Raw genomic sequence first — 14,569 nt, forward strand, 5'->3', positions numbered from 1 at the left:
TTTGTTGACATGTCTCAGCACATTGGCCAAATGGATTTTCTAAAACTCATGTGCTCAGTTAGACACACAAACATGTGCCATGAGCATCAGCTAGTTTTGAAAACCCCCCTTCCAAGTGATATTTGGGTTACTATGGCATATTTACTATATGAATGAGCAGAGAATGCTTTTGTCCTGAAGACAAATTTGCTAAGGGCTTAGCTACACATGATTTTACCGCTTGATCTTGCAACAAATTTTATGGAGCATCTATTCTTACTGCATATATTTCCAAAACCAAAGAATCCCCAAGATGACAAGACCCAAATTCTGGAGATGTTCACAGCAGAGCCTGGACCTACTGTAGAGATCTTTCTGCCCCAGCTAATTTAAGGAGAGTGAGATTCCATGTCACCGAGTATATGGGCTCAAACAGTATAATTAGAAGCAGAATGCAATTTCTCCACAAACACTGAAGTCCTAACAGGTGCCACACATGCTTGTTTCTGTTGGGGTATGCATTATGCAAGAATTTGTCTTCTACTTTGGAGAGAATATCCCTGACCACAGGACCTCCGGAAATGTCATCGGTTTTTAAAGAGGTTCTCGAATCTGTGTCGAGTTGATCCCCTGCCCTGTGGAACATATGTTTCTTCCCAAGGCCACCTTCACACTAGCCACCTCTCCTATCTCTTTCTCAACTCCATAACAACTAAATATTTAGACTCATAAAGCAGGTAAGAGTTAATTGTCATCTTTGTTTCTGCCCAATAAAAATAAAGCCACTTACATAATGGATCAATGTAATGGTCTCTGAGGTATCCAGGAGTTCCAAATCTCTTCAGATTATATACATTATAAAAGGGTGCAGGAGAGTCAGCAGTTCTGAGGTAAAACAGAATAAATATGAACACATGTCTGTCTTACATGAGTACAACCTGTTTCCGGTACTCTTTTGTAACTGAAGTTGAAAGCATTTAACAAATCATTGTCTTCTTACCGTGTTCCTGATACTGAGTTAATCTGCTCTAACACGATACCACATCTACCACAGCAGCTGTGACTGGAACCATTATTTGGTTGAGCCTATAGTCATCTATCATAGTTCTCTGGAACCCAGCTAGTGTCTGCAGAGGCTAGACAGGCAAATTAGAGATATGATAGGGGATATCACCTCTCTGTACTTTAGTTCTTAAATACTGGCACTAATCTCTGCTGTCCCCATGCCGTATGATGCAATGTAATTTTAAATCTACTATTGTCGTTGGGGAGAAGGGACTAATTTTAAAACATACTGTTGACCTTTCTCTGTGTGAAAATCTTACACACAATCAAGAGACCCAATGTGATGATTATCAAAGCATATAAATTTCAAATATAAACCCAAGAATTAGAGAAATGACCAGTGTGTAACCCCATGTATTCCCTAAATGCTATGAACTGGACCTTAACTAGAATTTCATGTATTGCAACATGCCCTTATGCATCCACTCCAATGGAGGGCTTTATAAATGCTTTGAGTCTAAGTTGTCAGACTTTGTATCCAATAGCCCTCAAGGTATCTGGATAGTCCCTCTTCCATGGTGTATAACTATCAGAGTCAATGACCACAGATCCTTTTTCAGAAGAAATTGGAAGATTTCCTTTTTCTTTTATGAACATAGCTATTCTTCAGTCATAGGATTCAGGATCAGAAAATGGGCTAAGTTCTGGAAACTTACTGGAGTAACTTCCCTAACCCCTAGCCTCACATCCTTGCTTTGTCTTTCTTTCTTCACCCTTTCTTTTCTCCCTCCCTTCATTTCTCTCTTCCTTCTTTCCTTCCATTCTCCCTTTCATTCTTTTTTTTCCCTTCGTTTCTTCCATCTTTCCTCCCTCCCTCCCTCCTTTCTTCCCTCCTTCCCTCCTTTCTTCCCTCCCTTCTTTCCTTCCTTCCCCCACCCCTTGTTTCTTCCTTCTTTCCTTTCGGTATAGATGTTATGCAGCATCTCTATTGGTTGTCCATCCGTTTTGTCTCTAGGAATGACATCTCCTCAGTCCTCTGTGAGTAAAGCCTCCTTAGCTGTCCCTCTGATCTCACTGGTTGTGGCCTTCTGGCTTCCGGAGGTTAAGTGCTATCACAAGACTTCTATTTCTTCAAAGGTTTACCCTTTCCATGGATATTAAAAATCCTAGCTCTGTGACCATCTCTCCTGTAATCAGCCACAGTGGTGAGGTCATACATGATTTACAAAGCCTTGAGTAACTACTAGACCAAAAACCTACGACAAGAGTTACCAAAAACTCATTCACCCATGTTAAAGCAAGATGTCATGTATATGCATTTCAAAAATGTTTTCTTTTAAAAAAAACTTCTAGTTGCAAAATCACAATTGCTTATAATTGTATGACTTTAATAAAATATTGATTATATAGGAGAATTCTTTTGAAAATTACAGGTTCTCATGGAAGTGATGTAAGAACAGACAACCTGGAACAAGCATGATTAACCTGAAAGTAAGTACAGGGTGAGCAAAAGTATGTTTACAGTTGTGAGTATATACACATGGAGTTTATTCTTTTTTTAGAGAGAGGAAAGGAGGGATAAAGAGAGGGAGGGAAACATCCATGTGTGATTGCTCTTATGTGCCCCTTCCTGGGGACCTGTCCTGCAACCCAGGCATGTGCCCTGACTGGGAATCGAACCAGTGACCCCTTGCTCTGTAGTTCTGGACTCAGTCCACTGAGCCACACCAGAAAGGGCCAGAGTTTATTCTTGTATTATTTTTTATTAGTTTTTGTATTATTTATTTTTACAACTACAAATAAACATGCTTTTGTCCCCCCATAAAGTTCTATACAGACATATTTTGTATTGTAACAATTTTATATTTAAGTTAGAAAACATAAAATTACCACATTAACCTATTATTTCATTGATATTAACTCTAGCTTTAAGTAAATATGCTTAAACATGTTTTAAAAACAGCAATATATCATTATGCAATTACAAGTTTGGTAAAATGGAAAAATAAAAATTTAAAGAAAAATATAAAGTAAATGATGTAGGTAAAAAGAAATATTTGTGAACATGTGATTAACCTATGATGCAGTAATTTTGTTTCTGGTTATATATTGCCTCCTTTAAAAAAATAACTATTTTTTTCATTAAAGGCATACTCTCCCAAAATGTTGCTAGAAGGCATATACATAATAAGCCAAAACAGAAAACAACTCAAATGGTTTATGTACACAATTGGATTCAACAGCACAATAGAAAAGGACAAATTTCCTTTCATTATGTATCATCAAATTTCCTCTTATTCATTACGTATGGATTATTTTCTTAGATATATTGTTGAAAAAAAAGGAGCCAGACAGATAAAAGCAAATACTGAATTATTCCATTTATAGAAACATAAAAGGATGCAAAAATAAACATGGTGTCAAAATTTAGGAAAGTGGTAAGAAAGATGGAGTCAGTAGGGAAACCAGGGAACCCAATGAGGCTGGAAATCTCTATTTTGAACTGAGTGGTAGCTGTACCAGTCCATGCAAATTAGACACTCACTGAGCTGTATATTTGGACATTTATGCTGTTTAAAATTGCACTTCAATAAAAAATTAAACAGAAAGCTATGATGTTGATGACATGATGAAGATGAAGATGATGATGATGACAGTAATAGAACAGTTGGCTAATTTGGGAGAAAAAGAACAATTCAAACTGCACTCTCATGTTCTGAATAATAAAACTAAGAATCAAAGAAGTTTAAGTGACTTGTATAAATGCATGCCATAATTTTGGGAAGGAATGCAAAGTTCATGTCTTTTTACTCCCCCCTCTCCCTTTCTCTCTCTTTCTGATATTTCCATGATAAGAGCTTTCCTTCAGTCATTTTGCACCATACATCTAGATTCACAGAAAACAATAGAATAGAGAATCACAAGCAACCTGGTTTTTGGCATTGGTTGTAAAAAGGAGGATGGCAAGTATCAAATTTTTGTCTTACTTCACTGAATAAGAACAGCAAAGCATAATAAGCCTGCATTTTGTTTGCTGAGTTTGTCTCTTTAAAAGGGTACTGGTCAGTGATGAACTGCACACATGTTAAAGGAAAGGGTATTTAAGGGAAGCCAAAAATATGGCAGCCCTGAAGTATGCCTCCTGGAAAAAATGGAGGAATTAATTGCTTTTTTGGTGGTTGCAGTTTTATACTTGGCTGAACTGGCTTCAGGTTTAACCTCAGTCTTCTTGGATTTGCATCAATGTTGTTCTAACTGTTCTGCTCTAAAAATCCAGATTTGCTATTTTAGAAGAGCAAGCTCCTATTTAAACATAATTAGAGAATGTGCTGGAAACAGCCTCGAGCCCTAAAAATCCAGCATGTCATAAATGTCCAGCATCAAAGAAATTCAACAAGGCGTTTACTCTGATGTGCTACCTAATAGGAAGAAAATTGGCACAGAGGAATAATTTAGGTGACCTCCAAAGACAAAGGAAGAATGCAGAAAAAATATTGAGCATATTGCATTCACCTTCTTTTCACATTTAACAGAAGGACTCTGAACATTTAGAAGCTCTAAGATTACTTCATAGTTAATTTAACAACTTGATAATATACTTCTCCTTTCAAGTTGTACTTTGTCACTCTTTTATAACCTGCTTCCCCAAGGTAATCAATTAGATTGTCAATGGCAACAGATGTTAAGCTTGGAGTTTCTTTCATACTGACTTCTTTCTAAAATACCAAATTCTTAAATAATTTTTATTTAATATTAAATCTAACAAGAAGGCACAGGTGTGGTTTAATAACAATGTAATTCATTAAAAGAGCCTGCTTTCTTATATTGGAAATAAAGGTTTTTCATAATTTGACTTTGAAGGCAAATAACAACAGACTTTAAGAGTTGGAAGGAAAGGTTAAGTATATCCAGGAAATTCTTCTGAGCACAGTGCATAATCACTACCAAGCTTGAAGTATGCTGACTTTTCCAAGGCTAAATATCCCATTGTAAATATTATTCCTTATATGACATTGTTAGAATTGTGTGACTCTGCAGTAATGCACTTATCACTTTGGAATTACCAGGTAGAGGAGAGAGATGCTCAGGATCCTACATTACATAGGGAAAACTTTCAACATGTATCTCCCATATGGTCTCTTCTGTAGGGACTTTTTAATATATTAATCTTCATTTTGATATCAAGAGAGGCATCTTGTCGAAGTCTTTATCTATCTTCTATATCTATATTCATTAAAACTTTGATTAATAGGAAGTTAAAATCTAAAATTCTCAATTAACTAATTTTTTTCTGTGTTCTACTTTTGAGAGAAAAGTAATTTGTTAAAAGGAAAAAAAGATAATTTCATGAATTTATTATAAACCTTGATTTTCATTGTCTTTTTCAAACCAGTGAGTCTTTCTCTTTACAAGACCTATGCATCAGGTATTGTTGAAGATAAAGGGAATTTGAAGACCACTGCTTTCAAAATGTTCAAGTCCAACAACAACAGCAACAACAACAACAGACATGTATAAGTTACATAATTAAAAGCATGAATGTTGATTAATTCTACCTGAAAAATAAGAAGGGACATGTTAGAAAAGGCTAAATAAGAAAACCAGTTTTTCTAATATGTCCTATTTTTCTCTAATTATGTTACTTTAAAGTGATTCTGAAACTCTGCAAGATCATAAGTCGCCAAAGATTAAATGATGCTCACTTTGTACAATGGGAGAAAGGTATATTAAAAATTAATTCTATACCACTATTAAATAACATAGGTAAGAAAATCAGTACTTACCTAACAAGAAAACTAATCTACAACCTTAAACTTCATATACTTGTGAAAGGTTAGCTCTCATGTAGTCAAGATAATACCTCTTATTTATGCAATTCTCTGACTGAGCAAGCAAATTTATGGGACATAATTATAAATCAACTTTTTTTTTTAATTATCCTTTAAATGCATTCCTGGGGCAGTGTTTTTCCATGTTAATGATTCAAATGAAATATTAGTCTTGGGTGTTTTTTGTTTGTTTGTCTAATTTTCAAGTAATCAAAAGTTCTCTGGGCAGTAATTAATGTTTATTCCAGTATATATTAATGATAGAACAAAATCTTAAAGTGTATTGCAAGCTATTCTTAATTTCTATTCTAAGAAGACAGTAGGACTATAATGGGAGGGAGAGAGGTTGTGTAAGTTCCTTTACTCTCTCTATTTTTATTTGTTTCTCTTCTACATTTTGCTAATGGCCACTGTAGAAGGCCTTGGTTTGTGGGTGAAGAAAACAGAAAACTAGAAGAGTTTAAAAAGCAGGAAAGGAATGGCTGGGCTGGCAGTAACCAAAATGTTTACTTTGGCTGGAGAAAACATTTAATGCTGACCTTTTTCTTCCAATGGTGTTGTACTGAATTCCTCAGAAATTCACTCACATCTAATTGCAGAACATTTCACACATCCATCCTCTTAAGGAGATAAAGGACCTCTCTCTCCTGAATGATTTATATATTCATCAACCATTAAGCACCTAGAAATCCCTCTTATTAGTTTATGCTTTATTATAAAAGATATCAAAAGCAAACCACCAAGAGGTATGTCCTTTCATATGTAGGGTTGTTTCTTGGAAGATGCAACGTAGCTAGACATTACATTTTGGTACATCCCACTTGTACCTACATGGAGCCATCGAATATGACAAGATGCTGCACACATCACTTCCATATCAGAGAAAATAACTAGATATGCCTTTGTTATCTTAGGTAGTAATAAGGAAAGGGAGCATTTAACTTAATACACTGAGGAGCATAAGCCTTCTTCTCCAGGAAGCTATAGCTTCACATCACAGGGGATCATAGAATTTCTTTGCCAAGGGATTAACACTCTTTCCTTTCCTCCTCCAGTATCAGATTGTGGGGTGGGGGGGGCACAGGAGGAGGTCCTTGACTAAAGAGGCCTGTCTGTCTAACTAAATAGGATGATGACCTATCAAAAGCCCAGGAAAGCTTAGGAATTTGATTGGTTCTTTTCAAAAAGCACCTGCTGCATCCTACACCCAAGCTAATATTATATAATACCAGGGGAGCAAGGAAGCTCTCTTTCACTTTCACCCACCCAGTAATGCACATTCCCCATTTGTTCATGTGTTCTTGCTCAAGAGTATTTGACCATATGGGCCTAGCAGCTACCAGGGCTTACAATGTACAGCATGGGCTCCAAAAGCACTCAACTTTAATATGAAGCAGAAACCCTGGACACTGGCTTTTGTTTTGGCCTTGCTGAGGACATGGTTGGACTTTTCCTGTGGCAGGCTGGAGGGAGATGGGAATTGGAAACCCGAAGGTCAGCTTCTATTTCCACCCAAATAAACCATGACACACCACAATCTCCTGTGTGTGGGACCTTGGAATGCTTTTCTCATGATCCCACAGAAGAGCCTCATTTCCATCAACAACATTTGGCAAGCCAGCCAGGAGGAGGGAGACGTGGGCATGGATCATGGTGACAGCCTGAATGCCACCTCCCTGGACTGGGGATTTTATTCATCTTCTCTCTCCCTTGCCTTTACTGGGGTCTGTGTGGGTTTTTCACTGTCTTTTCTCTGTTCTCTGTTGCTCCAACTTCAAACTGAAATTCAGAATCTTCCTCCACCCCCCATCTTCGTGGGTGTGAGCTGCACAGTGTGAGTCAAGGGACCTCAGCTTCAGCCACATCCACTACCCACAGGTGGGAGTGCAATGAGGGTGGGACCCGCTTTTTTTTTAGCCTGCCCTAGGGTCCTTCTGTAGCCCCAGGGAAGCAAAGCAGCCACACCTTGTTCTCAGAGAGGCTTCTAAGCTGGCCCCAGTGTTTTGGGCCCCTGTGGGGAAGGAGACCAGTTGGAACTGAGGAGTGCTGAGTGTGGGGGATGTGCATACACCCACTGATGCTGTGGGTTTTGTTTCTAGTCTGTGAAACCTCCCTTCCCCATTTGCCATTTGTGCACATCAGCCAAACTCATAGAAGGGGAGACCTTTCTTAACTGCAATGCCCAGGTGAGCTGGTCACAGTGTGGGCACACAGCTCCAGTTCCCTCTTGCTCCCTGCCTCCATCATGGTTTACTAGGGTCCCAGGAGACCCTAGATAGCAGAGCCTTCTGCAGCTCAGCAGCAGCACAGGCCTGCCATCTCCATGGCTCAGACCACACTGGGGTCAGCTGCCCAGAATGAGGCTTGAGGATTCCCCCTCTTCTGGCAGTCACTCACACCCCCAGCCCTCTGGACTGAGTACAGTTCTGTGTGTGTTCACAGCTGAATCCACAGCCCTGTGGCCTGAAGACCAGTATATCTTAGCTTCTCCTACAAGCACTTCTGCTTGTCTGTGCCTCTAGGGCATCAAGCTCCTAGTTCTCATTTATTCTCTTACAGATATACCTAATAAGTATGAAAGCCTAAGTGATCTTGGATACTGACTAAATGTTTATTAGTCCCTTTCTAGAAAAGGTCAATGGAATTGACCCTAGGGCCTAGGATGTTAAATCTCTGTCTGGCCAGGTTAACAGGGAATGCTCCCTCCCCTTCTAGAGGAGCCTGTGTCATTTACCAGGCCTCCTAAGAATCAAAGCTGCTAGGACTTGTCCAACTGCTAAAAGCTATTTAAAAGAAGAGTTTTTCTACCCAAGACAGTGGAGATATTAGACACCATTCGTGCAGGCAGATACAAGGGTAGAAACCTCCAGTACACACTAGTTAAGGCCACAGACCATAAGAATCACCCATGTGGAGTTAAATAAACCCATCTAAATATTTCTTGATCTCCACTTACTATTGATAAGGCTCCACACCTGCAAAATTGTATTGCTAAATTGTATACACTGAAGCCAGCAGGTGAGGGTTGTGTGCCAAACCTAGATTCTGGTGACACGAGATAAGAGCTAGGGAAATTTGGGGATGATCATATTTTCCCCCAGATAACCAATATCTCCCTCTTTTGCAAGGATGAACATTTTTCTCATGGAAGACATAGGCAATGCGGTCTCCATCCACAGTACCTTAACAGCCCTCTTTAAGGATGCATAATGACAACTGACAGAAATTTTTCTCGGGATTCCTCAAGTAAAGGGTTTATATATAATTGGCTTTGTGAAATCAAAGTCTGCCTTTGTAATGCAAATGCATGATCTCCAAGAACTCTTATCAGAGCCATCTTTTGGAATCCAAGTTTCTGGAAAGGAGCTATCTGAGCAAATCAGTCTAACTAAGTTCACCTGGAACTTTTTAAATCAGTGAGTATAGAACTCTGTAATAACTGTCTTATGAAAGTATGTCTCTCAAAAGTTATAAGTGTGTTTGCCAATAGAGTAGCCTATGTTTCTTAAAGTTATGAAATGTATTTGCCAATCTAAGAAATACTAATTCCTTACCTTTTAGTTGTCTAACGCAGAGTTGGAGTTTGGTTCTTTTCACTCAGTTAAAAGGAGAAGGACTTTCCTTTCACTTTATATTTTTCTTCCTACCTTATCCCTCCAGAAATTGTTAATTCCTAATGAATGAGTCATGGCAATATTCTTACTTGCATGAATTCTGTAAGAACAACTTCCAATTGTGTTTTTATTAATCAAGACTTTGATTAGAATGCCTCGTCTGAAAGACACATGCCTAGATTCTGGATGTCACCAGAAAGCCTTAAGGAATTGAGATTTACTTTCAAAGCTAATAAAAGCCCACTGCAGAAACAGCCTGATACCCTTTATGGTCACATGGTTCATGGCAGCCTTTCCAGGTAAGGAATGAAGGTTGCTTTACTGACAGATGGCAAAAAAGGAACCTCAAGACAGTTTTTGACACCTCAAGAACTTAAGAGATTTACCCAAACTTATAGGTATTGCAGGCAATGCCTTATGGCAACTGTGTGGCTTGTCTTCTACATCCTGAGTGACTGACTAGAGCTATATCTAAAGATTTCTTATGAAATTCTAGCGAAGTAGATTTAAATAGCCTGTGTGATGAGTTGTTATTTTTGTTGTGTTTACACAAATAATAAGGCCAAATTAAAACGGTACCTAATGATGTCTCTTTGAAAAGGGGTGAGTTTAAGGGGTAAAATTATGTGTCAATGGAAATCACAATGCCCAATTGTACATAACGGACTCTAGTGCAGTTAACTGTCTTTAAAATTTTGTTTTCATCTGTAAGCTAAACTAGTTGCTGAATTCTTCTAGTTGTCTTCAATTATCTAAGCTAATGTTTCATTTTTCCTCCTATCTTTGGACTAGGGATTATTGGGAACTAAACTTCTTTTTAAATCCATGTCTGTGTAGACCATATAGAATTTACCTAAGCACCTGATGACATTACCAGAGATGCTCACATTGCAGGCAAGGAGGATCTGTCAAACTGACACTGTTTAATTTCATTTCAGCACAAGTCTTGCATTTGGAAGTCTTCTCAACTTACAGTCTTGCAGACTCAGAAATTGGTTTAACCTCTGTGTTCTTTCTGTTTTCATAGGGTATATTTCTATGATCTTATTTACCTTTCTCACATAGTATAAGCCTCACTTTAGAAGCCCATTGGCTTTGTGGTCTCCTGAAATAATACTCCATGGTTTTGACTTTTTTTCATGACTGGATGGTTGAGTTGGTGAAGTATGGGGCAGTCTATTGGCTTCACTTGAATGACTTTCCCGTTTCTGCCTAAATGGTTCAGAAAGGAAAAGCCCACCATTTTTTTGGGGGGAAATCTTATAGTGTTCCCCTTAGCACAATTTGAGTTAAGTATGGTAAACAAGAGGTTTTAGACAGGTGTGACACAACTTCCTCCAGGAAGTCATTCTTCCACCTTAATCTGGGACACCGTAGAGTTAGTCCCTCTCTCTATCACTAGTTTTTTACCTCTCATCAGACTTTTGGTTGCTATAATTTGTCTCATTTTTGGATTATGCCTTTTTAATCTTCATGTCAATTTGGTCATCTCCAGAATACAATAAAGATGCCAGCTTGTTCAGCAGTGCCATCCTCTACACAACTCCATCATCGAGACATCATGCATGTAGCCTCTCATTGACAGCCGACTTACCTGGACTTCGCAAAAATCCCTCTTTCCTTCATGAAGACTTCCCTTCCCTTCTTGCTTCTTTTTTCCTTTAGCAGTTAAAAAGACCCTCTGAGCTTGGCGATAGGCAGGACTGTATCTTTTTGATAGCAAAAAGCAGTTACAGAAGACCTTCATCCATTTACCTTAGTAAGATTGTGGGCCTAAGGCCTTCAGGGGGCAATGTTACCATCGGTAGTTAACTAGTTATTAATAAACAAAAGAGAGCAAAGGGAATTAGACATTGAGCCTAATAAACTGGGGAGCATGAACCTGTTTGCTTCACCAGAAAACTACAGCTTCACACCTCAGGGGATTATAGAATTGCTCCATCAAGTGGATTAATACTTCTCCTTTCCCCCATTCAGTACTGGATTGTTGGGGAACACAGGGGAGGTTCTTGGCCAAAGAGGCCTGTTTGTCTAACTAGGGGGTAGACCTATCAAAAGCCCATGAAAGCTTGGGAAGCTGATTGATTCTTTTGAAAAAGCACCAGTCCGTACCAAACTCAAGCTAATATGAACACAGGGGAAGAAAGAAGCTCTCTCTCTCTCTCATGACTTGCACTTGTCCCATGCCCTCATGAATCCTCACTCCATAGCCCTGTGCTCTTAGCAGCCACATCTCAATGGCCATGCAGAATCCACATGCAGGCTCCAGGCAGGAGCCTGAATACCTCAGCCAGGAACACAAGCTAAAATAGCTGGATGTTAGATTAAACTAGGCTTTGATATGGCACAAGATCTCTGGACATTTACTTTCCTTCTGGCCCTGATTTTCCATGGTGGGATGAACAAAGAGGTGATGCAGGGGAACATGGCAGCATTCTGCCTGAATAAACCATTTTGCCATACCCTAAACTCTCATGCATGGGTTCTTGTATTGCTTACCTCATGACCTCATGGAAGAACCCAATTTACACTTTCCTCAGTGACCAGCTGAATGGGAAGAATTTTTAAAGCCTAGAGTAGCCATGTAAGAGAAAGATATTGCATTTCCAAATGACTATAGGAAGAAAGACCCTTCCTACCTTCTTGGACTTTATATGAGCAGAAATAAATTTCTATTTTTGTTCAGTCTCTGAAAGTGTAAGGTTTATGTCTTTATAGTAACAATAAGCATTGCATTAACTGAAACGTCCCTCCATGAAGCTCTCAGGTATGAGGTCCAAACATCGTTATGCCTTCTGTTTATTAATCATGGTCCAAACCTGGTCCAAGGCAAATGTTCCACACTGTCTTCCCTGACAAAGTTTTGGCATACTTGCTATCCAAGGCATCAACTTCCCATTTTCCCAGCTCTTGGTGCAGCTCCCAGCTGTGTTTTGCTCTTCCTGTATTCTGGGTTTGAGTCACAAGAAATGTCACTCTGATCACAAAACTTAAGGGTATAATCAATGAGCTTTCCAAGTGGTCTCCTCAGGGCTCTTTATTTTTATCCCCTGCTCCCAGACAGAAGTTTCAAGAGTCACAAAACCTACCCTCTACCTGCATGTTCTTGGCAGGTGACTCGCCACCTACTTCCAAATGTGGTATCTATTTTCTATGGGCTTCCAACAACACTTCTATTTCAACTGCCTATTATATTCATATAGCTCTTTGAAATAGTAAAACTGTTATCAGGTTTACTTTTGTTTAATCATAAAACAATGTCTACAAAATAACTTAGACTCATGCCAAAGAAGAACCACTGCAAACATGTTTGGAAAACTATTTGCCCCCAAGATTTCTTGAGTCTGTCAATTATGCTTTCTCAGAATCATTCTTAAATGACTTCCATGAATTTACATTATTTAAGAAACAAATAAGGGACCAAAAATTTCTGGAACAATGAAAGTAACATATTCTTCCCCTTTCAGCAAACGGTGAGTGTGTTAGAATTGTTGTGAGAAATGAAAATGGGGAAAGTGCGGGGGGGGGGGGAGAAAACAGCCTAATATCACATAACACAATTATACTTAAAAGGTACTAATTTAATTTCATAGTATGCTATCCAACATACTCTGTTCTTTAAGTAATCCTGTACATAGTTCCATTTTATTTGTTGTAAGGAGGTGAAAGGAACTGTTCTCAGTAATTTGTATCCTGTAATTGATTTCTAAGTAGTGCAGGGTGAAGAAAGGTTAAAACAAAAGGTAAAAATGCAAGCACTGAGTGTGGGAAATCCTAGCAGGAGAAGATATAGGTCTTCTTAATTGTATTGAAGTTTAATCCTCAAGGCATCATCAACTAACCTGGCAAATCAAACAACCCAGCATTAAGTTCAAGGACAAACAGCAATGAATTATACAATGCCAGGTTCCTGGTAATCCATGCAATGGTCTCTTCTAACCCCTCTGCATCTTCTCATTTCATTTTGTTACTAAATGAGGACACAAACACCTGTTTCAGCAGCAGGTGGCATTTGTTTATTGTAGCTTTACCTGCTGGGTTTTAATCAGCCTGCAGCTTTAGGAACTCGCTTAAGTAACAGTTTATAGGACCAGATTTTTAGAGTGGCATTTTCTATTAAGAAGCAAAGTTTCATGCAACACTTTTATCATACACAAAACACCATATAAGCGGCTTTTATTCCTTCATCTCTCTCCCCCTAACATTTAGGACTACTAATTAGTGAAGCATTTCACATGCAACATTGGAAAGCTAAGCTTTATTCTTCTGTCTTCGGGGAGACTCTGTGTTATGTGCTCTCATTACAAAATTCCTGTCTCTCCAGAAGGGAGCAACCACCCTCTTGCTGCTTGTACTACTTCTCTTTTGTAAGCCTCAGAAGGGTTGTTAAGGCAACTTCCATCTTAGTAGGGAAGAAAAAAATAAAAAGGATCAATAAGATAAAAACCCTACATCTAGATAAGAATGAGTCTAAGTACTCAAACTACATAACAACTCTTTAAAAAATACACAAGAATTTAAAAATGACCTAAATACCATGAGGTAAAAAAAAAAATAAGATTAAAAAAAAAACACTTCCTTTTTTATGATACAGAGATTTTCTATAAATGTTGTTCTTCCTCTTTTTTTTTTTAGAAAGCATGTGTGTTTTCTACTTTTCTTTTATGGGAGAGAGCAAATACAGTCCCCTGCTATCACAAATTATGCAGAGTTTCCCACATTTGGAGAAATCGTAGGAGTCAGCAAACCTGGAGCGCAATGGGTGAGCCTTGCCCTGAGGAAACCACCTTAGTGGTAGTGGTATCTCCCCTGCCAGGTGAGTATTTTTCTACTTATTTTAAAAGATGGATATCATTCCACAAATATCAATAAACATTTATGCAATTGATGACTAAAACTATTAAAATATATTAATTATTCTGAACCTCTTCAAAACAGTAACTCTTTCACTCATATTATATTCAGTGCTTAACAAAGATGCTATCAAAAATAGACACTTTAATAAAATCTTTGAAAAGTGACCGGATGAGTGAGTGAGTGATGTTGATCTCAAGTATCCACCTCCCTCTCTGTCTCTCCCTCTCTTGTTTTCTCCATCCTCTCTCCCTTCCACTCTTGATTAAGGCCTTTGCTCTGATCCTA

At 38.5% G+C, this 14,569-nt stretch overlaps 1 non-coding gene across 1 annotated transcript; it reads right to left on the reverse strand.

Annotated features, from left to right (window-relative positions):
* Positions 1–14,090: 14,090 nt before the first annotated feature.
* Positions 14,091–14,251, reverse strand: LOC129077734 (U1 spliceosomal RNA). The gene has a single exon (XR_008529893.1). It is a non-coding gene; the product is annotated as a U1 spliceosomal RNA (small nuclear RNA).
* Positions 14,252–14,569: the final 318 nt, after the last annotated feature.

The sequence above is a fragment of the Pteronotus mesoamericanus genome, unplaced genomic scaffold (genome assembly GCF_021234165.1).
Source record: "Pteronotus mesoamericanus isolate MK-2021 breed Mesoamerican mustached bat unplaced genomic scaffold, CSHL_Meso_final contig_68, whole genome shotgun sequence".
NCBI classification, from domain to species: domain Eukaryota; kingdom Metazoa; phylum Chordata; class Mammalia; order Chiroptera; family Mormoopidae; genus Pteronotus; species Pteronotus mesoamericanus.